The 22,233-nt window shown below is 43.1% G+C and overlaps 1 protein-coding gene across 3 annotated transcripts in view; it reads right to left on the reverse strand.

Annotated features, from left to right (window-relative positions):
* The window catches only part of fgf22 (fibroblast growth factor 22), a 159,237-nt gene that overhangs the window by 130,716 nt on the left and 6,288 nt on the right, over positions 1–22,233 (reverse strand). The window lies entirely within an intron of this gene.

Below are 22,233 nucleotides of genomic sequence, written 5' to 3' on the forward strand. Positions count from 1 at the left end.
AATAAACAAAAAAATAAATAAGTCTCGAATCCATTTACCCCAAGCACAGTAAACAGTGGAAGGTGAGCACCTTCTCACAGCAAGCACAAATTTTAGGAGAACTCAGCAAGTCAGGCAGCATCTACAGAGGGGAAATAAACCCAGCCTTGATGAAAGGTCTCTGCCCAACTTACTGATTCCTCCACAACTTAGTGTGCATCACTCAAGATTTCCAGCATCAGCAGAACCTCTTGTGCTTATGATTTTCGCATCATCTCTGACTACCCATGCACCCGCCCAATTAAGTACCACCTACCTCACCTATGGCAAAGCCTGCAGCTCCTACGTCAGCCCTATCAGCCACCTCAGAAACCACAGAACTGGTGTGAAAGCAAGTCTTTTGCAATCCCAATGGACTGCCTAAGAATTGATGCTATCCTTGGATTTTGAAAAGGCCTTTGATAAATACACTCAGTGATCACTTTATTAGGTAAACTGCACTCCTGCTCATTAATGCAAATATTTAATCAGTCAATCATGTGGCAGAAACTCAATGCATGGTCAAGAGGTTCAGTTGTTGTTCAGGCCAAACATCAGAATGGGGAAGAAATGTGATTTCAGTGACTTTGACCATGGAATGATTGTTGGTGCCAGACGTGGTGGTTTGCGTATCTCAGAAACTGCTGACCACCTGGGATTTTCACACAAAGCAGCCTCTAGAGAATGGTGTGATAAGCAGACAAAAAACATCCAGTGAGAGGCAGTTCCTCTGGGTGAAAACACCTTGTTAATGAGAGGTCAGAGGATAATGGCCAGACTGGTTCAAACTGACAGGAAGGTCACACAATCTCAAAAAACATGCATTACGACAAAGGAATGTCACTGAATGCACAAGACTTTGAAACTTGAAGTGGCTAGGCTACAGCAGCAGGAGACCATGCAAGGTTCCACTCCTGTGCAAATGACTAAATAGCACGGACAGCCACTTCAAAGTGAAGGGCAAGTGATAAAGAGTGGATATAAAGGTAAACATTTTGATTCAGAGTGTGGTTATAATCTAGAACTCACTGGCAGTAAAAGTGGTGGAAACAAGAGTTAGATGAGCACTGGAGGGAAAATGATTTGCAGGCCTCAAGAGAAACAATAGTGGAATCAGTCTGGCTGGACTGTACTACAAAGAGCTGGCAAGCATTCAATTGGCCAAATGGCCTCCTTCTGGACTATAATGAATCTATGGATACATAAATCACAAAAGATTTTGCTTAGTCAGGCCATAAGAATGCAAATAAAGCAGATTCTCAGTTTTATTTCAAGGGAAGCAGCAAAGAATAGCCAAGTAACTTCAATTACTTCATCACTGGAAATCCGGTCTCCTCATGACAAGCAAGGCATGTGGGCCAGGAGAAGAAGCACGTGCCTAGAAATGGGATCCTACTATTTTATGATGTGATAAACATGTTGAGTATTTGATGTTTAATGTCCTCCACCATGAATGCACTCTGCGGTTGTGACTCACTTTTGGGGATTCTGCAGTTCACGTTGCATGCGTCCTTTGATTAATCTTTTTTACTATTTGCACGGTTTGTCAGAGGTGCTTCGACACGAACTGACTCTGCACATCTTGGCTTGCAGCCACTAACGCAGTGCTGATCTGACTGACTTGGTGGCTGTGGCTCCTGGGCTATTTCGGGGTCTGTTGTTTAACGTTCTGTGCTTTATTTGCTCACTGTTTGCTGCTTACGCGATTTGTGCTTTTTTCAATTGTTTGATGGTCTTTGTTGTGTGGGTCTTTTCTTGAAGCACATTTTATGGTGTTTCTTTGTTACGTGGCTGTCTGCAAGAAGATGAATCTCCAGGTTGTATACCGATAATAGAATATTGAAAACCTACAGCACAATACAGGGCCTTTGGCCCACAATGCTGTACCAAACACGTACTTACTTTAGAAATTACGTAGGATTACCCTCTATTTTTCTAAGCTCCATGTACCTATCCAAGAGTCTCTTAAAAGACCCTGTTGTATCCGCCTCCACCACCGTTGCCAGCAGCCCATTCCACGCACTCACCACTCTCCATGTAAAAAAACTTACCCCTGACATCTCCTCTGTACCTACTTCCAAGCACCTTAAAACTGTGCCCTCTCATATTAGCCATTTCAGCCCTGGGAAAAAGCCTCTGACTATCCACACAATCAATGCCTCTCATCACCTTATCAGGTCACCTCTCATCCTCTGTCACTCCTCGGAGAAAAAGCCGAGTTCACTCAACCTATTCTCATAAGGCATGCTCCCCAATCCAGGCAACATCCTTGTAAATCTCCTCTGCACTCTTTCTATAGTATCCACATCCTTCCTGTAGTGAGGTGACCAGAACTGAACACTGTGCTCCAAGTGGGGTCTGACTAGGATCCTATATAACTGTAACTTTGAGTAATTGCATTGACATAGAGCCCACAACAACAATTTGAGAAATTGGGCAAAGATATTTGTAAAGTGACACTGCGGAGTTTTTCCATAGAGAATCGCACAGTAAGACAGGTCCTGTGCAGTGAAGAAAGAAACAGCTGTTTGTTAACTGTCTTGAACTGAGATGACGAGATACTGTGGGTTATAAATTTTTGGAATTCTCTATAGGGACACTGCTGTTCACTTGAAACTCTCTGCCAACTCAACCTCAGCATCATTAATGTAGACAGCAGCATACGCATCATCCCTCCCACTTCCTGAAGCCAATGACCAGCTCTTATGTTTTGCTGACACAGAGGGAAAGGTCGTTGCCATGACACAGTGTCACCCAGTCTCACGTCACTAACTGTTGCCTCATTGAATCTGCATGTTGTGTTCCTACAGTTTTCTTTGGAGATTATAGGTTACATCCCAAAGCACCAATTAATGGAGAAAACTTGCAGAGCATGGTCTGCAACATCATTAAGCCGACGGCTGATGCCAGGAAACCTTCAAGCGAATAACACATGGAAGTGCCCAAGCTCATTTCCCAGTGGGCACAATTTCACCTGGAAATGATCGCCAGCGTGACCGAACCTGGGCAAAAATCATATTTCTGTTTGATGTGCTTTTGAGATAAAACCGCAGATGAATCCAGTTTTGAGCTACATTTACTTACAATGATGACATCCGAATAGGGACAGCTTAGTCATCAGGAAATAATTAACAAGTTTCTGTCCTTTCCTCCAGAAAAGCTAAAACTGAGTGGTGATCTGATTGTGGTATTTAAATTTAGGAAGGAAAAAACATCTGCAGCTGTGCACAAATCAAGATCTCGAAGCCACAAGCACAATGTGGACATTGCAACACTTACAAAATGCTGGAGGAACTCATCCAATCAGGTAGCATCTATGGAGATGAGTAAACAGTCAACATAGAAACATAGAAAACCTACAGCACAATACAGGCCCTTCAGCCCACAAAGCTGTGCCAAACATGTCCCTATCTTAGAAATCACCTAGGGTTACCCATAGCCCTCTATTTTTCTAAGCTCTATGTATCTATCTAGGAGTCTCTTAAAAGACCTTATAATTTCCGCCTCTACCACCGCCGCTGGCAGCCCATTCCACGCACTCACCACCCTCTGCATAAAAAACTTACCACTGACATCTCCTCTGTACCTGCTTCCAAACACCTTAAAACTATGCCCTCTCGTGCTAGCCATTTCAGCCCTGAGAAAAAGCCTCTGACTATCCACATGATCAATGCCTCTCATTATCTTCTGCAACTCTATCAGGTCACCTCTCATCCTCCATCACTCCAAGGAGAAAAGGCCGAGTTCACTCAAACTATTCTCATCAGGCATGCTCCCCAATCCAGGCAACATCCTTGTAAATCTCCTCTGCACCCTTTCTGTGGTTTCCACATCCTCCTTGTAGTGAGATGACTAGAACCGAGCACAGTACTCCAAGTGGGGTCTGACCAGGGTCCATTTCAGGCTAAGACACTTCTCCAGGACTGGAAAAGATAGGGAAAGATGCTGGAATAAAAAGGTGGGGGAGGGGAAGGAGAACAGCTGGAGCAAGCCTGGGTGAGTACCTGGTTGAAGAGGGCAGCAGAGATCACAGAGAGGGAGCAGTAAGAGAGAGTCTCACTGAGCTTCCATCAAAGAGAAGATTTACACTGCTTCAGGGTAAGCATCCCTCAAAGAGACCACTGTGGAGCAGCAAACGATAAACACAATAAATTCTGCAGATGCTGGAAATCCAAAGCAACACACACAAAACGCTGGAGGAACTCAACGGCTCAGGTAGCATCTATGGTCAACTACTAAGACCAAGAGAACTTAGGGAAACATTTCTTTTATGCGGAGAATGGATAGAATATGGACTCAAGCATAGATGCCTCTCTCATTTTTTCTTCATACACAGAACAATGCTATTTGGCCATCAAATATGTGGAAGATCTCAGAGCAATGCCATCAGTTCTTTTCCAACACGTTTTCCCTAATCAACTCTAATCAATATGTCTGCCATTATTAACTAATTAATCTCCAGGTATGGCATTGAGATGTGGGAGGAAATCAAGGTGGTCACAGGGAGAATGTGAACAGCCCCCAAGGTTGGCATCATATTGGTTGCTGCCTCACTGTGCTGCTATATCGAATAAGAAGCATCAAGGGACAGGCGGGAACAGCTGAAAGAGGAATATGAAAATGAGGCAAGTGGCTCTACTGAAGTGCCAGCATGAATCGGTGATCACAGGTCACAAATCAGGAAACTCTAGCCGCAGTGACGCTTGGCTTCATGTCCGTGATCTTGTGATGTTTACTGGTCCAAAGCTGTGGCCTGCTCCGCCTGCAGTGATGCCTGAATTTGCGTCTTCCGTAAAACTTTAGTTCATTTCAATGCTATTTGCTTACTTACATTGTTTGCATGATTTGTGTTTTTTTTCTCTACACATAAGGTGTTTGACGGTCCTCCGATTTTAAAATGGAACATATAGAGCATAGAAAAGTTCTATGGGTTCTTTTGGGTTTCTTTGTTTTGTGGCTGCCTGTAAAGAGACGAATCTCAAGGTTGTGTAACGTATACATATTTCGATAATAGATGTACTTTGAACTTTGAAAATATAGACACGGTTGCCTTCTCCAGTGGTGCTACCTTGCTCACTGAGTTGGTCCACCATTTTCTGTTTGATCTTCAGATGTCCAACATCTATAGATATTTGATGCAGCTTAGCAACTCTACAAGAGTGATAAAGTAACTGTCGGCTTTGCTGTCACAATGACATGCTACCCAAAGGAAACAGATGGGTGAATATTCAGTCTTCTTTCAACACCCATGGGATGTTGGACAAAATGAAATAGCATTATTGTGCTCTGTCTGAGACTTACTGAGCCAGTGCCTGGCAGAAATCACACCTAAGACCTTCCTAATTGAAACAAGTCTGCCACACAGAGAGTGTAAACTCCAGACAGATGGTATCAGAGGTCAGGACGGAGCTCAGGTCCCCAGACTTGTGAGGCAGCGGTGTCTCTGTGCCATTAGAATACCATTAGACCATAGATATTGGAGCAAAATGAGGCCATTTGGCCCATCGTGTCTGCTCCGCCATTTCATCATGGCTGATTTTTCAACTGCATTCTCCTGCTTTCTCCCAGTAACCTTTGTTTGGCACCTGTACTAATCTAGAACCTATCAACCTCTGCTTTAAGCATACCTAATGACTTGGCCTCCACAGCTGTCTGTGGCAATGAATTCCACGTACTCACCACCCTCTGGCTAAAGTAAATTCCTCCGCATCTCTGTTCTAAAGAGGCACCTTTCTCTTCTGAGGTTGTTCCTTCTGGTCCTAGACTCCTCCACTAAAGGAAACACCCTCCCCACATCCACTCTATCTGGACCTTTTAATATTCAATAGGTTTTCTATCTTTAAATATGTGTTCAAAGAAATATTTATATTTGAGTGTTCAAAATGCAGTTTACAATGTAACCTACGAATGTCATCTTTCATTTATTGAATTCCCTAGATCAATTCGCAAGAACTTTTCAATCAGTATGTAGCATGCCAACCTAGCAGTTCACACAGTGCTTTACAGGACCAGCTGGAAGGCCAGGTTCAATCCCCAGCAGTTATCTATAAGAAGTTTACATGCTACCGAGAAGGTTTTCTCCAGGTTCTCCGGTTTCCTCCCACATTCCAAAGACGTGCAGGTGAGGGTTAGGAAGTTGCTGGTGCCGGAAGTGTGGCGTAACTTGTGAGCTGTCCCCGTCACATCCCCGAATCAAGCAACACAATTTACTGCATGATTCTTCAATGTACAGTACATGTGATGGATAAAGCTAATCCTTAATTTTATCCCACTTTAATTTCTGTCCTGGAAATAAATATTATTGAAACATCCAAATTCCCCAAGGGGGCGCAATTAGACTTGTGTTGATTGAGTGGAAGCTAGCACATACACTTAAACCTGTCTGTATAAATTCCATAAGAATACTTGTATTATAAAGGGAGAGTATCAGAGAAATTACAGCAAGGAGTAGAGAGCGCACCCATCTGCACAGTAGTGCCTGCATTTCTGTAAAGTCATATAACACAGTGGTTTTACTTGGCTGCATCAATAACCGTTGGAGAAAACAATTTTATTTTGATGGAGCCCACACAAATGGGATTGTTTTTAGTTTGTGTGTGAGCAAGAATTACTCCAATTGTGAGACAATGAAATTAGAGCTGGTGCCCAACATTCTTTTATTCATTCAGCAGGGAAATATTGAATAGAATTAAAACTTACTGACATGATAAACTTATTGCCAAGGGCAGCAGGGTAGTGCAGTGGTTAGCACAATGCTTTACAGTACAGATAACCCAGGTTCAATTCCCATCATTGCCTGTAAGGAGTTTGTATATTCTCCCTGTGACTGCATGGATTTCATCCAGGTGCTCCAGTTTCTGCCCATTGTCCAAAGGCATTCTGGTTAGTAGGTTAATTGCTCATTTCAAATTGTCCTGTGATTAGGTTCAGATTAAATTGGGGGTTTTTGGGCAATGTGACACTAAGGGCCAGAAAGGCCTATTCCGCACTGTATCTCAATAAATAAACAGCTACGTATTTTAAAAATGTTTCTATTACTGGATAGATTCTCTTTATTCATAATTTTTCAAATGAGTCTCCATATTTCTTATTAAGACATTGTCCACTTCTCTAGCACTGTCATAAGGATTGCATTTAACATCTTTCCAAGTATTCTGTGCTTTTCATACTTGAACTTAAATGTTGAACCACTGGAAGCTGACCATTAAAATCCAAATTAACTTTTATTTCATCATTTCTACTGTCCAAATTGAGAATGAGCAAGGCAGTAAAAATTCAAATTAGAACCTTCTTAATAAACATGTTGCTCGGGGGGGGGGGGGGGGTGCACTACCTACTGAGTTATTGCAAGAACCTTTTTGAGAAGCGTAGCCACCTCTTGCATTGCGGAACAAAGTCTTCCATTAAATCTCTCTTTTTGAATTCTACCTACAGCATTCATTATTACTGAATAAGGCAAAATTTAAGTACCTTAGGAGAAGAAAATAGTCATGCTAGCAGTAAATTTCCGTTGTCCACCCAGTTGTTTGCAGTTCTGTCTCAGTCAGGTTAGAGGAGATGATCTTGATCAGTGACATTTTGAGGACAATTCCCCTTTTGTCCTTCACACATCACAGTGAAGAAAATTGCTAATTATTCTAAAAACCATTATTTTAGTAATGGTCCTAAGCATTTAGCTCCAAGGTGTGATTTTTCTCTTATTTTCAATCAACATTATTATTCAATGGTCAAGGATTAAGAATCAGATTTATTCATCATATGCATTTATATGTATTAGGAACTTGCTGTGGATTGTTGGTACAACATGCAACAAGAAAACAGCTTTCAACAATTATAAGGAATTAAGAAATATATAAACTATGAAGTAAGAGGTTAAAGTATAAATACGGAATAAAATGTGCATAAATACCAGATGATCAAGTCAAGATAGTCTGCAGATGCTGGAAATCAAAAGCAATAGACACAAAATGCTGGAAGATCTCAGCAGGTCAGGCAGCATCTATGGAAATTAATAAGCACTCGACGTAGGCGGGCCGAGACCCTTCTGCAGGACTGAGAAGGAAGGGGGAAGATACCACAATAAAAAGATGAGGGGAAAGGAAGGACGCTAGCTGGAAGGTGATAGACAAAACCAGGTGTGTGGGAAAGAGATGTAGGAGAAGGAATTTGATAGGAGAGGGGAGCGGACAATAGGAGAAAGGGAAAGAGGAGAAGACCCAGGGAAAGTAACAGGAAGGTGAGGAGAATAAAAGATCAGAGTGGAGAATAGAGAGAAGGAAGAAAAATTTGTTTACCAGAAGGAGAAATCAATATTCATGCCATCAGGTTGGAGGCTACCCACACAGAATATAGAGTGTTGCTCCTGAATCCTGAGGGTGGCCTCCTCCCATGGACTGACACATCAGAATGGGAATGGGAATCAGAATTAAAATGTCTGGCCACAGGGGAGTCTCACTTTTGGTGGATGGAGTGAAGGTGCTTGAAGAAATGCTCCCCCAATTTATGACAGGTCTCGCCAATGTAGAGGAGGCCACATCGGGACCACTGGACACAACAGCCCCATGAAGGACTATGGGAATTGGTAAAACGGCTGATAGCCCACAGTCAGCCAGTCAGAAGTGCATCATTCCTCCTCCTTTCCCTATCTCAATAAGCCCTGTCAGCAGATCCTTCAGCAGATTCACGGCCACAACTCTGAACCAGACAATGCCAGGTCTGTGTTTTGAACCTGCACGCTTCAGCAAGAAGCGCTGACCACCATGCAGCTTTGACAATGCTAGCTCATCGGGACAATGGAGGTCTGTGGACACTGTGACTTCCGGAGGCCAGGGTTATCTATTGTTCATTACAGACACCCGTTCAGGGAGACACTTCCTGTGTGACAAGGGTGCTTAATTGAGCGTGCTTCCAGCATCGACCACTGATTACAAGGCAGAGCGTGATGGACTCTCACCAACAGTGGCAGAATCCAAACCTCACCAAGCCCATATTTTCCTCTACAGTTACGAAGCATAGGCCCTAGCACCACCTTTCCACAACTGGCTCGTAAACTGTACTGAGAAAATTTGGCCAGCGTGAAGGCTGAGTTAGCTAACATGGAAATGCTTGGCGTTGATCACAGATCAAATAACCCTTGGGCTTCACCCCTCTACATGATCTCTAAACCCAATGGAGTTTGCCATCCATATGGTGGTTACCACTGTACAGACCATCAGGTGCCTGTCTGTGCCGAGGACGTTCTCAAAACTGCTGTTGAAACCCCATTTGTTCCATCTGAGTTTCTACATTTGTTGTTTGGGCTGAAAAGTGCAGTACAGACTTTCCAGCGCCAAATGGGTTTGGTCTTAAAAGACTTTGATTTTCATTTTGTTTACCTAGGTGACCTACTTGTCACCAGAGTATCCAAAGTCAGACACTTAACACATCTCTGCACATTTTTCAAGCCAACATGGGCTGATTATTAATGCTGCTAAATGCCAGTCTGGGTTGTCTGCTATTGACTTTCTCAGCCACCACATCTATGCAGACGGTGTAACACGTCTGCCATCAAAAGTGGCCGCTATTATTGCCCCACACTATCAAAGCATTGGAAGAAGTTCCAAGTATGGTGAATTTCTATCACCATTTCATTCTGCGAACTGCTGAAATTATGCTCCCCTTGCGTATGGCATCTATTAGTCTCGCGAGACCACGGATCTGCACCTGGAAAGTCTTCTCCAGGTCGCAGGCCTGGGCAAGGTTGTATGAAAGACTGGCTGTTGCCCATTCAGTCTCCCCTCTCCATGCCACCGATGCTGTCCAAGGGAAGGGCAAGGGCCGATACAGCTTAGCACCAGTGTTGTCACAGGAATTGCTAGAATGAGGTTGAAGACAACATCGGACTGCCTTAGGGACTCCAGCTCTGGATTTGTCCTGAGGGTTTACTCCTGAAGCCTTTCCCATGGGTGGGTATGGCCGCAAGGCAGCGGAGGTTTGAAAGCAGAGTGCCCCTAACCGCATTCTGCAGAGATCAGTAGACATGACTAGAGCATTTGACGACATCAAACGAGCTCTTTCCTACATGGCCCTACTGGCGCACCTGCTCCCCAATGCCCCTATAGTCATCACTACTGATGTCTCAGACCATGCTGTGGGTGCTGTGCATGAACATGGTTGGAAGCTTGAGGAAGTCACTCTCCTTCTTCAGCTGGCATCTCCCTCCCCCCCCATCCTGAGAGGAAGTCCAGCACGTTTGACCATGAGCTTCTCGGTCTCTATTTGGTTTCTACTGGAGGGTTGACTTTTCACTGTGTGCGTTGACCTATAATAGGCAAAGCATCGGACCCCCCGATCTTCATGACAGCAGTTGCATTTGGCCCACATTTTGGAATTCACAACTGACACACAGCACGTCGAAGTGAAAAGTGAAAATGCTGTGGCTCATTGGCTCCTACAGCCTGAGAACGATGCCATATACATCAGGGTTGACTATGCCGGCATGGCAGCCAGCCAAGCTACCGACCCAGAGATCCAGGCTTACAGTACAGCAGTCACCGGCTTGTGGTTGGCTGACATCAAGTTCGGGGATGTAGGAGTTTTTCGCCTATGCGATCTCAACTGGTTGCCCTCGCCCTGTAGTACCTGCAAATTGGAAGCGTACAGTTTTTAACTTCATTTACGGCCCCTCGAGTCCAGGCAGGAAGGCTTCACAGAAACTGGTTTCTGTAAGGTTGGTGTGTCACGGCCTTAGGAAGGATGTACGAGACTAGCGTACTGTCTGTGTGTGTGATAGCAGGAGAAAATTAACTGTCACATTCAGACACCATTAGCAAGGTCCCAATGAGACAGTTTGACCACGTCAATGTGAATCTAGTTTGTCCTCTCTTCCCCTCGCCTGGTTTCATGATGGGCCAGAGGTTGTCCATCATGGTGGACAAGGTGGCCAGAGATTATCCCTCTATCATCGATGATGGCTGAGGAACTGGCTCAGACGTTCATTAACTCCAGCATCACTCAGTTCGGCACCCCACCTGAAATTTCTTCTGACTAGAGTCTCCAATTCATGTCAGACCTCTGGGCTGCAATGGCCCAGTACCTTGGCGTTAAATTGCGTCACAGCATGGCGCATCACCCGGAGTTCAAAGGCCTATGCGAACGGTTTCACCGTTCCTTAAAGACTGCTCTGAGTGCCTCCTTGATGGACAAATGTTGGCACGATCATCTCCCATGAGTCCTGCTGGGGCCCAGGATGGCTTCAAAAGAGGACCTGCCGTCCTCTGTAACTGGGCTGATGTATGGGCAGATGTTATGGGTACTGGCTGATTTTACTCTTGATGCCACAGCTGCCTGGTTGACATCTCTGCAGCGCTCTACCCCCTTTAGTAAACTCAACTATTTACACCTATTTCTTTCTCCTATCATGGCGTACAACACTCTCGGGCTCCAGCTGATGGGCATTGTACCTTGTTCGTTTCTGTCCACCGTGATAACAGTAGCTCCGAATCTGTATAATGCTTTTTCATGAGGAACTGGCATGGCCAATGAAACACTGGCTTTGAAAATGTAGTGAGAATGCTGCATGAAAGATTAAAACACAAGTATGCAATCAGATGTCCCCATAAATTACTTCAAATGTTCAAAATCAAGATTCAAAGTTCAAAGTAAATTTATTATCTAAGTACGTATAAGTCACCACGTACTACCTTGAGATTAATTTTCTTCACAGTAGAAAGCCATGAAAAACAAATAATCAATGAAAAAACTACACACAAGCAAAGACCATGCAAAAGAAGACAAACTGTATAAATAAAACAAAATAATAAATAAATAGATAGATAGATAAATAATACTAAGAACATGAGTTGTAGAGTCCTTGTAAGTGTGTTCATGGGTCGTGGAATAAGTTCAGGGTGGATCCATCTATTACTGCTACCTGGACCTATCACAACACACACTCTGTTTATATAATTCTTTCAGGTACTGTATGTACTTTTGTTTTAGATCCACTAATCATACAGAACAGTGGGAAAGGGATTCCAGATAACTGGAGACAAGGTTTTGTGGCATACACATTAAGATTCCGATTCACTATTATAGGTGGGCACATTATAGTTGGCCTATCAACACACTCACACACACTGGGCTCAATCTATATCCCTGGCTCAGAATCTCCTCTCCTTCAGTGTCACCGTTGCTTCTAACCTTCTCTCACACCCTCCAACATCCAGCATTTAAGCTCCATCTCTCTTGAGCTTCACTGCTCAGTACCTTTCTGTTTTTTTTTCCCTGTTCTGGGCATTACCCCTCTTGTTTTTCGTCTGGCCAGCCATGTGCAGCTGAAGCCAACAGAACACCCTTGAAATACAGAAGAAACGGTAAGACAGTGACTCATAACACCGCCACGTGTGTGAATTCTCCAGCGATGTCAAAACCACCCAACCATCCAAAAGGCCACCAAACCAGCCCAGGACAGCGATGAACTTATCAAGGCTAACAATTAGTGGAAACTGCAGCGAAACCGTGATGACATGATGGCTCGGCTGACCTGCTACCTCAGAGCCCTGGCAACCAGGGTTAGTCCCAATGCTGTCTGTGTGGCATTTGCACAGTATCCCCGTAGGGATGTTATTGGTGTTCCAGTATTCTCCCACATGGTCCGTAGTTTAATTGTTTGCTGTAAATGGTCCCTAAAATAGGTGGGTGATAGAAGAAAAGGGGGGGGGGGTGCTTTTTATGTGATCTATAAAGGAATAGCTCATAGGTGAGGGAGTACAATTCATGGGGTTGTTCAGGAGCTGCATAAACCTATCAGGAGAAAACTTGGGATTCACCAGTTGTATGTGTATACATATGGCTGTCCTTGATATGAGTTTGCTTGATTCATTACCATAATGTGGCTCTATTTCATCTCTCACCAGAAGTCAAAAAGGCTATGTGTCAAATTAAAAAGAAATGCAAATTAGCAAGTGGGTGGTACCCTTATTAAATCTAAGGTGAGAATGGAGAGATTTAATAGAAAACTGAGGGGCAGCTTTTACGCCCACAGAATGGTCAACATAAGGAATGAGCTGCCAGAGTAAGGGGCCAAAGTAGGCACATTAGCCACATAGGCACTTGGTCAGATACTGTGGTGAACTACATATACCTGTCTGGACACGCCCCCCGCTGACTGCTCCTATGGCTCCACCCACTGACTGTGGCTCCTCCCACAGACCCCTGTATAAAGGCGATTGGAGGCACTGCTCCTCCCTCAGTCTCCAGGATGTCGTATGGTGATCTCTTGCTGCTGACGGTGCTTCCTTCCAGCTAATAAAAGCCTATCTCGACTCACGTCTCCGAGAGTTATTGATGGTGCATCAGATACATAGATAGGAAAGGCGAGGAGGGATACAAGCCAAACATGGGCAAGTGGGACTGACTTAGATGGGAATCATGGTCAGCATGGAGCAGCTGGGGCAAAAGGCCTGTTCCTGTACCGCACGATGATATTGTATAAAATTTTGGTCGTCTTACTCAAAAAAATGATACATATCCCCTAGAGCAGGGGTTCCCTACCTGGGATCCATGGAACCCTCAGTTAATGGGAGGAATCCATGGCATAATAAAGATTGGAAACCCCTGGCCTAGACTGACTGCAGTGAAGAGTCACCAGGCTGATTTTTAAGAAGAGTGATTGGGATGGAATGGTAAAGTAGTGGTTAGCACAATGCTTTACAGCACCAGCGACCTGGGTTCAATTCCCATCACTATCTGAAAGGAGTTTGTGTGTTCTCCCCATGACCACGTGAGTTTCCTCCGGGTGCTCCGGGTTTCCTCCCACAGTCCTAAGATTTACCAGTTGGTAGGTTAATTTGTCATTGTGATTAGGCTAGGATAAATTAAGGTGAGGATTAGTCTAGGGGGTGTGGCTCAAAGCGCAGAATGTTCTATTCCACACTTTACCCAAATAAATAATACGTTCAAGTTCAAGTTTATTGTCATTTCGACCATGAACTGCTGGCACAGTACACAGTAAAAACAAAACAATGTTCCTCCAGGATCCTGGTGTGACATGAAACAACACAAATCTACACTAGACTATGTGAGACAGCACAAGGCTACACTAAATGACATAAAACAACATAAAAACTGCACTAGACTACAGACCTGCACAGGACTACATAAAGTGCATAAAACAGTGCAGGGCAGTAGAATAATTAATAAACAAGACAATAGGCACAGTAGAGGACAAATTACAATATAATAATAAATGACGTAGATGTCAGTCTAGACTCTGAGTATTGAGGAGTCTGAGGGCTTGGGGGAAGAAACTGTTGCGCAGTCTGGTCGTGAGAACCCAAATACTTCAGTACCTTTTGCCAGATGGCAGGAGGGAGAAGAGTTTTTGTGAGGGGTGTGTGGGGTCCTTCACAATGCTGTTAGCTTTGCGGGTGCAGCGTTCAGTGTAAATGTCTGTAATAGCAGGAAGAGAGACCCCTATAATCTTCTCAGCTGACCTCACTATCCGCTGCAGGGTCTTACGATCTAAGACGGTGCAATTCCCGAACCAGGCAGTGATGCAGCTGCTCAGGATGCTCTTGATACAACCTCTGTAGAATGTGATGAGGATGGGAGGTGGGAGATGGACTTTTCTCAGCCTTTGCAGAAAGTAGAGATGCTGCTGGGCTTTCTTGGCTAAGGAGCTGGTTTTGAGGGACCAGGTGAGATTCTCCACCAGGTGAACACCAAGAAATTTGGTGCTCTTAACAATCTCAATGGAGGAGCCATCAATGTTCAGCGGAGAGTGGTCGCTCCGTGCTCTCCTGAAGTCAACAACCATCTCTTTTGTTTTATTCGCATTCAGAGACAGGTTGTTGGCTCTGTACCAGTCTGTTAGCTGCTGCACCTCCTCTCTGTATGCTGACTCATCGTTCTTGCTGATGAGACCCACTACGGTCATATCATCGGCAAACTTGATGATGTGATTTGAGCTGTGTGTTGCTGCACAGTCGTGGGTCAGTAGAGCGAACGGCAGTTGGCTGAGCACACAGCCGAGGCTGTGCCTAGGCTTGTATATTCCGGCGTTTGTGACACAGGAATGCAAATCAAACTTATTGAACTTACAGAGTTAGGGTCATATTGTCATGCAGTGCAGAAAACTGAGCCCATCAAATCTATGCCAACCAACACATAGGCATTTACATATCCTAATTTATTCTCCCTGTATTTTCATCAACTTCTCCCAGATTCTACCACTTACCAACTTGCAGTGGCCGGACCACGCGGAGGAAGACCATGTGGTCACAAGACGAGCATGGAACCTTACACACATAACAGCGGAGGTCAGGACTGAACCAGAACTATGTGGGGCTATAGTTTTACTTCACACACCACTAAGCTATTTTAATTCAGCCTAATTCTTACAAGGCTCAACAGGCTGAAAGCAAGAAGAATATATGAGGAGAGTCACAGAAATACAGCAGGGAATAAATCCCTCGGCTCACTGAGTGCAAACACTGGGAGTATAGACCTGATGGTTACAATCTCAGAAAAGGGGGTAGATAATTCAGAATTTAGAAGGGAAATTATTTCACACAGATTCCTGTGTATCTCATGATTTATCTGCCCCAGCGAAAGTTAGGATCTAAAACTTTGACAGACCTCCATAGTTGTGTAGTGGAGAGTGCTATTGTATACTGGCTGTATCATGGCCTGGCAGGAAATCACCAATTTCTTTGAATGGAAAATCCTACAAAAGGTAGTGGATTCAGCCCAGTATATTTTGGGTAAAGCCCTCCCAATCATTGAGCACATATACATGAAATGCTATCATAGGGAAGTAGCATCCATCATCAGGGATCCCCACCACCCAGACCGTACTCATTTCTTGCTGCTGCCAACATGTAGAAGGTACAAGAGCCTCATGGCTTACACCATCAGGTTCAAGAACAGTTACTATCCCCCAATCACCAGGCTCTTGAACAAAAGAGGACAACTACACTCACTTGCCCATTTATTGTGATATTCCCACAACCTATGATCTTACTAGAAGGACACTTTTATCTTGTTATTTCATGCTCTTGTTATTTATTGCTTTTTTTTATATTTGCATTTTGCATAGTTTATTTTCTTCTGCACTCTGGTTGATCTTTCATAGATCCTGTTGTACTTACTTTTCTACAGATTTGCTGAGTATGACCACAGGAAAATGCATCTCAGGGTTGTATGTGGTGATGCATATGTACTTTGATAATAAAATTTACTTTGAACATTTCAGAATATTAAGAGAACCAAAGAATATTGGGATAGTGGAGAAAAATGTCAATGACTTCAAAGATGATCTTGAGAAATAGTGGAGCAGGCCTGAGGGTGACTTGACTCTAGCTCTTATTTCTTATGTTCTTTCGTTTTAACGAAGCTCTAGATCTTGATAATGTTGAACGTCAGCTGTAAGTTTGCAAAAAAAGTTCTCGTGTCTGGGAATGGAGGACATACCAAGTTACCTCAGAGTTGCTGTAACCAATATTACATTCATAAAGGACATAAATCTGACTACAATAACTAAAGAGAAATCTGGTTGCTGTGTGCCCCCGAGGAAAGTCCTTCTCAACTGCTCACTAGGTTGTTGTGTGGAACTCGTCCATCCTGAGACACATCAGGTTGACCCTCACCATGCATCAACTCTTAAAGATCCTTAACTTAGTCAATTGAGAAGGACAGTAAGGCATCTCTTTTCAGAAATGGCTGCCTGTAGAAATTCTACTCCATCTTACACCTGCTTGATAATGAAAAGCAAGACCTTGCTTTCCTTTGAACTTTGTTTTTAACCAAGAAGGCCACAACAAATCCAGCCTCAGGGCAGGACGTTATCAAACAAGGCCACATCATTACCCCAACTTTTTATCTGGCTTCAGTGAAGCATCTTGCCTCTAATAAGATTTGTACTGGAGTGGAATTTCTCAAAACTCACCAGTAAAATAAGCAAATCATCTCAACATCCAATCCCAGTCAAGATCTCCACCATCAAGGGCCTAATTACATTTAATCAATTTGTCATTCGGATGCTCGACAATAAGCTCCCAAAATAAATATTCCAAGCTCTAGTTTGACAGATGATTATCAAGCAGAAAGAAAACATAATTCAAGAATATTTTCAAAGCATTCTTGAAGCGTAACTTCATCACCAACCTTTGTAGAATCCTTGGCCCAGGAGATTCAAATTCAGAGCACACACTCTCAAACTACACACCCATCTGCTCTGCCAAGCACCTCCTGGCTGACTGTTGACCTCATCATCCACCTTGGAACCCATGGGACCAGAGTAAGGGCAATCCTGAGAGGCTGCCCAAAAGGAGAAGAAACATGGCCTTGCCAAGAACAAAATAAATAAAAACTAAAATAGATTTTTGGCCAAGGTGTCCTTATTCTCTTGTAAGGGAAAAAAGCTAGATTAATTTCAAAAAGATTACATGTTCAAATCTCCAGAATAAGATCCAAAATAACAAGAAGCTTTCTATAAGATCAGAGAGAGGAAATGTGAAACACAAACTTGTTATGCAACATTGCAAGTTTCTGTAGCTTTACTGTTAATAAGATGGAACTACATAGAAAAATCGTTATATAATTTATCTAAAAGTTGTTACCCGTAAATTCACAGGACTATTTCCCTCGTCATGAGGGTTGTTCCCACACTAACCGGAAGACCAGATAATTTATGGAAGACTCAAGGTCAATTAATTATGTAATTGTTTCTGAAGATCATTTTCCTGCCCACAAAGTTAACCCAGGATGTTCTGATCCCAACTGCAGCCAATATGTGATAATCATCAAAGATGTTTGTTGCGTTACCTTGTTAGCAGATGCCAGTCAGTAGAACAGACACTGTGTATTTCTGGGATCTTAGTAAGTAAACAGCTCCCGTACCTTTATTTAACCTCGCAAACTATTCTCTATTGAATCTGTCTAGTGCTTGAGACTAGAAAAAAAATTCTCTGTGGCAGAGATGCTCTATGGATGTGCAATTCAATATGTCCCAATAGATCCAGCTAACCAACATAAATGTATGAATGTAGATTATATCTCTGTAATGAGGCCTGATTCATACCCAGTTACATCAAAGGGCTGTAATTCTACCTTCCTCTCAGTGGCAACAATCAGCCTTTAATAGGTTCCATTATTAATTGTTTTTCTGCCTCACTGCAGAGAACTGACCACACTACAAGGACTAAAGCTTCTGTTTCAGGAGTGGGGGGTGGGGATGGATGGGAGGGGGAGGTGGCAGGGAAACTCCTTCACAATTATTTTTGAACCAAAGCCAGTTTTTCACATCCAATCCTCCTCTCACATGTTGCTTTTTTGGTGGGGGGGGGGGAGTGAAAGGACATTACAAAAGCGAAGCTGCATGAGATCAGTTTAATTGAACCAAGATTGTTGCTTGGAGTAGATTTGGACCCAAGATGATAGATCCGTGAGGCAGAGCTAGATTAATTCCACAATTTCATTCAAACTAGATATATCTTTTATAATCAATAAATTTCTCCTACCAATTTTCAGATTACACCTGGAGGACTTTCATTATTTTGTACTAGTTCATTATAATCCTTGCTTGATTACTTGATTGCATAACTTCATGTGGCTCTCCTATGACGGGAATTGGACAGAAGGCTATAAACTCCCAAGTGGATTGCTGGCATTGAGTGTAGTCTGACAGCTGGGCATACAATAGATAGAGCGTCAGGTTCGTATCCTTTACCCCATCAAGAAATAAGCCACATATCGCCACATATACATGTAAGAAAAAAATAATGGATCTGCTGCAAATGACGAACTATTTCAAAGACATCTGCTGGGTAACAAGATAGCTGAATTGTATTCATAAGGACAACATTGTAAAATGGCAAAATCACCTATCTTAATCCTCTTTTCTATATTTGGATTAAATTAGGTTCAGTAGTCCAAATTCAGTATCATTTGGGGCAAGGCGTTAAAGGCTGTAAATGTATCAGTCGCAGGGCTTATTGTCACGAGAACTGCGGACCTTCGGGCCTTTGTGTGAGCCGTAGAGTGTTGGGCTTCTAGGTTCCTCAAGCACCTGTATTACTTATTCATGGAAAAGAGTAAAGAGTCAACTTTTAGGACCAATAAGAGTCTTGGTCCAAAACATCGACTATTTTCTCCTTTGCATAGATGGAGCCTGGCCTGCTGAGTTCCTCCAGCAATTTTTGTGTGTTGCTTTGGATTTCCAGCATCTGTTGATTTTCTTGTGTTTGGTATTTACTAATTGTTGCCTTAATGAGAGTCATTAAATCCTTGTGCTTTCTGTTTAATCTTGTTAAGTTAATTGTGACTGGCAACACACATAAAATGCTGGTGGAACGCAGCAGGCCGGGCAGCATCTATAGGAAGTACAGTCGACATTTTGGGTTGAGACCTTTCATCAGGAGGTCTTGAAGAAGGGTCTCAACCCGAAACGTCGACTGTACTTCTCCACGGACGCTGCCTGGCCTGCTGCGTTCCACCAGCATTTTGTGTGTGTTGCTTGAACTTCCAGCATCTGCAGATTTCCTCGTGTTTGCATAATTATGACTGGCATGGGTTTTCTGCTTTCTATGATTATTAAATGTGGGCCTCCCGTTTAGTGCTCATCATGGAATTCTTGTGTTGAGAATGATCTGTCTTTCAGTGTCCCACTGTCATGTCACTGATCCTCTGCTTAAATTCCTATGTATAACCTTTGATTTCTGTCTCTACATAGAGAGTCTGCTATTCCTCTGCATCTGGGTTCAGTCACTGCCAGCGATTACCATGACACTTATTCACAGGAGAAGTAGGTGTTATTTAAAGTATCTGATGAGGGTCAAGAAGAGAATAGACTGGTCCTGATGAAGGGTCTCACCCTGAAACATTGACTAATTTATTATTATATTGATATTTATTATAAAAGGAATCTAATACTTTATTCCTCACCAAAGATGCTGCCTGACATTCTGAGTTCCGCTAGCATTTTGTGTGTAAAGCTCTGCATTTCCGTCATCTGCAGAATCTCTCGTGTTTAGAGAGAGTGGCAATATTCATTGAGGACTGCCTCACTGAGTGAATGGACCTCATCACCTCAACTATTTTTCATGAGGCACCTCCAGGGAACAGGAAAGCTCTACTTAAGAACATGGATTAGAGTTACAGGTAGCACACTGTGCCCCTGGTTTTGCCGTCCCTGTCTGGAATGGCCATTGGGAGTTCAAAGAGATTTGAAATGTCAACAAAAATATTCAAAAGCTTCTATAGATGTACCATGGAGAGAATTCTGACAGGCTGCATCACTGTCTGGTATGGGCGGGATACCGCCCAGGCCTGAAAGTAGCTGCAGAGGGTCGTAAATTTAGTTGGCTCCAACTTGGGTAATAGTACCCAGGACATCTTCAAGGAGTGGTGTCTCAGAAAGGCAGCGTCCATTATTAAGGACCACCAGCACCCAGGGCATGCCCTTTTCTCATTGTTGCCATCAACTAGGAGGTACAGAAGCCTGAATGCATGCACTCAGCGATTCAGGAACAGTTCCTTCCCCTCTGCCATCCGATTCCTAAATGGACATTGAACCCGTGAACACGACTTCACTTTTAAAATATATATTATTTTTGTGTTTACATGATTGTGAATCTCCAATATACATTGTAGTTGATTTATTTACTTATTTATTTTCTTCTATGTTATGGTATTGCATTCAACTGCTGCTGCCAAGGTAACAAATTTGATCCTGATTCTGAGTTTATCGAGTAAGCACATTTCTTATGTGCTGTGTGACTGATGCCTCAACCTTGTAGGGTATCCGTCAGGTTACGTATGATCCTTATATGACAGCCACCAGGCTCCTAAATCAGTGTGGATAATGTCACTCACCTCAACTCTGAACTGACTCCACAACCTACCGATTCAGTTTCAAAGCCTCTACAACTCATGTTCTCAGTATTATTTATACATGTATGCACATATTTATTTGTTTATTTATTTATCTATTTCTCTATCTATCCATTTATATATGTGTGTATTTATATATTTACACAGTTTGTCTTCATTTGCACTCTGGCTGTTTGTCAGTCTTTGTATTCAGTTCATCACTGTGTGTCTTTGTTCTGCTCTGAATGACAACAAGAAAATCAGTCTCCAGGTAGTATATGCCAACATATGTGTACTTGATAATAAATATACTTTACACCAGATCTTCTATTAGCTTGTATTAGCATCCATTGTAAACTTCTCTGCAATACACTTTTTCCTCAATGTCAGCAAAACATTGGATATTGACTTCAAGAAGCAGGGTCGAGTAGACATCCGTCTGGACCAATAGTGCTGAGGTGGGGAAAGTTGAGAGCTCCAAATTCCTGGGTGTAAATATCATTAACAGCTTGTCCAGCAAAGCAAGCTCACCAGTGCCTCTAATTCCTCAGAAGGTTAAGGAAATTCAGCATGCTCCTGATGGACCTTAGCAGCAGAAGTCCATGAACATATGCTCAGTGGAAGCTTCATTAGATACAGGAGGCTACCTCAATGTACTAATTATGGAATGATCTGTGGAGGTGGCAAGCAAAACAAAGCTTTTCTCTGTATCTTGTTCCATGTGACAATTGTAAACCAATTACCAATTGATAACTAATGGCAAGACTCCATGGACTGTATATAATGCAGTTTGAACTTGCATTATCAGTGTTATAACACACACAGTTGCAGGAAGAATTCAGCAGATCAGATAGCATTTATGGAGGGAAATAAACAGCATTTTGAACGGAGACTCCTCATCAGTCCTGATGAAGGGTCTCAGCTTGAAATGCCTGAATCAGGATTAGAATCAGGTTCAGTATCACTGGCAAAGTAGGGCAGTAGTGATCATGGGTTCAATATCCATTCAGAAATCTGTTGGTAGAGGGGAAGAAGCTGTTCTTGAATCATTGACTGTGTGCCTTCAGGCTCCTTTACCGCCTCCCTGATGGTAGCAATGAGAAGAGGGCATAATCTGGGTGATGGGGATCCTTAATGATGGATGCCGCCTTCTTGAGACATCGCTCCTTGGAGATGTCCCAAAACTATGGAGGATAGTGCCCATGATGGAAGTGGCTAAATTTACAATTCACTGCAGCTTATTTTAATCCTGTGTAGCAGCCCCCCACCCACACCAGACGATAATGCAGCCATTTAGAATGTTTATTTTCCTCCATAGATCCTGCCTGACTTTCTGAGTACCTCCAGAATTTTGCTTGTATTGTT

Source organism: Hypanus sabinus, chromosome 16, assembly GCF_030144855.1.
Source record: "Hypanus sabinus isolate sHypSab1 chromosome 16, sHypSab1.hap1, whole genome shotgun sequence".
NCBI classification, from domain to species: Eukaryota; Metazoa; Chordata; class Chondrichthyes; order Myliobatiformes; family Dasyatidae; genus Hypanus; species Hypanus sabinus.